This window comes from Pan troglodytes, chromosome Y (genome assembly GCF_028858775.2).
Source record: "Pan troglodytes isolate AG18354 chromosome Y, NHGRI_mPanTro3-v2.0_pri, whole genome shotgun sequence".
NCBI classification, from domain to species: Eukaryota; Metazoa; Chordata; class Mammalia; order Primates; family Hominidae; genus Pan; species Pan troglodytes.
Window position 1 is genome coordinate 10,603,233 of NC_072422.2, and position 3,394 is coordinate 10,606,626.

General features: G+C 36.7%; 1 pseudogene; it reads right to left on the reverse strand.

The window, feature by feature from the left end:
- Window positions 1-479, reverse strand: LOC112208383 (testis-specific XK-related protein, Y-linked-like; annotated as a pseudogene).
- Between the last annotated feature and the right edge of the window lie 2,915 nt (window positions 480-3,394).

The window sequence follows — 3,394 nt, forward strand, 5'->3', positions numbered from 1 at the left end:
CTAAAAACTGAAATCTGTAGTGTAGGATTGTATGTCCCACCTCTGTCTCTTATCAATTCCTCATTTGACAGCTGCAGTTTCACTGCTGACCAGCAGGAGAATTGATGGCAGCATATACTAGCATGATTAAGATAAGCATCCATACTTACCCACCATGCTGGAATTATTTTCTGTGTTGCTAGGAAGATGAGTTCCACTTTTCCAAAACTCCAGCCATGGTGTCAACAATAATACAAAATATATGATTAATAGAAAGTGTAAACTCCCCTGTTTCAGAGATGCAGGGAAGAATGCCAGAGTCACTACAGGTGAGATAATCACCAACGAATGCCATATCATGACATAGATCAATTTTATCACCTGTAGCTTAATGGCGCAAAGTCGTTGCCAGTGTGGATGGCCAGTATATTGCAGTGAATGGCAGCTACACAACTGATAAGAGGGAATATGTCATCAGCAATGCTATTAAAGATAAACATGAAAATGTTAGAGAATAATTTTCATTAGTAATGGCCACTTTCTCTTTTAAACTTGCCAAGTTAAGATATATTTCTCCCAACCCACCTCCTTCGGAAAATAATTTACATACAAAAAAGAAAGAAAAAAAAGATTTGTTATCTTTCCATTATCAGGGATTTAGTGAATATATGCATGCAAAACATATAAAACAAAGAATAAGTGAATACACACATACCCAAATTTATAAATGTATATACACATTCCCTTAAAATAAAATAACTGGAACTCATGAAATTGGATAGAGACATTCGTATCTGACGTTATAAGGTGTGACAGCACCTAGAAAGAAGTCTCAATGAAGAACAAATAAAATTGGGTGAATTAGATCTTGAAAAGGTAGTTTCTTTTTTATACAAAGTTAGAGTGTAAAGTAGGAAATTACAGTGTAAAATAGGAGGTGAATGCAATATAAACTGTGTTTTAGACTATGGTGATAACAGGAAATCGGAAATAAGCTGTGGAGTTCAAGTAAATTCTGGAAGTGGAGCTGCCAGATTTTGCTGTGTGATGGAATACAAGGTACTAGAGAAGCAGAAAAATGAAAAGTTTTAGAAATTAAGTGATTTGTGTGGGCATGTTTTTGTTTGTGTGTACTTAGGTAATTTTATCAGAAAGCTTTTTATATGAAAATTAATTTAATTTTGACATTGTTATCCCAATAATTAGACTAATATGCACAAGGAAGAAAAACAAAATTATGTAGTAGTTGTATAATCAGTTTAAACAATCTTCTACTACATTCAGTTGAAAGACTAAAAATTCATTTCACATATACAGAAGGGTTAAAATAATACAGTCTTCATACACAATGAAATGAAGCCAGAAAACAAAAAGAGGCCAAATAGTCTTTACTCATCTAAAGTAACTATTCATTTTCTAACACCATTTAGAAAATGAATATCAAGAGTCCATTTATTCCTTCAGGGATACCCAAAGAGAAACTCTAAAGCAATAACATTCTTAACTGCATTTATGAGAAATAAGACTGAATAAAAAGAAATGATCTAAAAGTTAAATTTTAGAAAGTAAATTTTAGCTGGGTGTAGTGACTCATACCTGTAACCCTAGCACTTTAGCAGGCTGAGGTGAGTAGATCACTTGAGCCCAACAATAACAACAAGAAAACACCAAAAATGTTAGCCAGGCATGGTGGCACATTCCTGTAGTCTCAACTATTCAGGAGGTGGAGGTGGGATGCTCACTTGGGCAAAGGAAGTAGGCATAGTACATTTTGCTTTGGGACATTTATTTGCCTGTCCCCTTACCCCAGCACTTTGGGAGGTTGATACCCAGGGGTGATCATGTAGACCAACCCCGGCAACAGATTAGAAACTATGATCTCCGCAGAATGGAGCTGAGTTCCAGTCAATATTCCCACTGATTGACTACAGTAACCTCAGACACTGAATAAAGATCAGAGGGCAGACCATGGAAGCTACAGGCCTTGAGTGCACCCAGTGCTCAACTGTGTGATACAGGTGCAACCTGGCACTGAGTTGACTTTGTCAGTCAAATTACTCCAGCCATGAAAGTCTGCTCATTAATGTTTCCCCTCGTGCTACCAGGGCTGAAGCTATCATAGGCTAAAATACCTTAATTTCCTTCTCCTTGCCCTGAATCTCTGGACAGCCTTACTGTGGAAGAAAGCTTCCAAACAAAGGCAAACTACAAACACTGCATTAGGCACCTACATCACTGCACAGACATTGATGCATAGTCACAAGCATTAGGATCAACAAGAGAAACATGATGGCATCAAGTGGTCAAAATAAAGTGCTGGTGGTGACTGACCCAAAAGAGATGGGCATGGACACAAGGCCTGACAAGGAATTCAAAATACTTGTTTCAAGACAATGCAGTGGACTTCAGCAAAACACAAAGAATTCTGAAATGTATCAGAGAAGCTTACAGAAGAGATTAAAATATGGGAGGAAAAAACAAACAGAAATCTTGAAGAATAAAACACAACAAAATAAAAAATGCAATTGACAGCAGTGACAATAGAAGTGGTCAAGCAGCAAAACTCAAAGCGAGGTCAATTCAAAATATACAGTTAGAGGAGAAAACATAAATAAGATTCATGAGATTAATGGGATAACATCCAAAGAGAAAATGTGTCAGACACTGGCATTCAAGAGTGTGGTAGAGCCGGGTGTGATGGCCCATGCCTGTATCTTCAGCACTTTGCGGGGCCAAGGCGGGCGGATCATATGTTGTCAGGAGCTTGAAAGTAGCCTGGACAATATGGTGAAATGGTTTATCTATTATAATACAAAAATTAGCCGGGTGTATTGGTGGACATCTGCGATCCCAGCTACTCAGAAACCTGAGTCAGGAGAATCACTGGAACTCAGGAGAATCACTGGAACCCAGGAAGTGGATGTTGCAGTGAGCCACAATCACACCACTGCACTCCAACCTGCGAGACAAGAGCAAACCTCCATCTCAAAAAAAAGAGCGTAAGAAAAGAGTAGAAAGCTTATTTGGAGAAATAATAACAGAAGCCTTTTCAAACTTAAATAAAATATAAATATTCTGCTATAGGAATCTTGAAGGCTTACAATCACATTCGATTTCGATAAACATATCCCTGTGACTTAATATAATCAAACCAGCAAACATCGAAAACAAAGAGAGGATACAGAATTAAGCAGCAGAAAAAAAATAACATATTATAATGGGAATATATCCATACAAGTAATATATGCATATATATAATACAAGTGTTAATAGATCCAAAGGAAGAAAAAAATGCAAGATAATATTAGAAAAATTCAGCATCTTACTTTCAGCAATGAATAGATAATACAGACAGAATTTAATAAGTAAACATTGGATGAAAATGCCATGTAGTGAAAATGCTAAAAACAGTTAC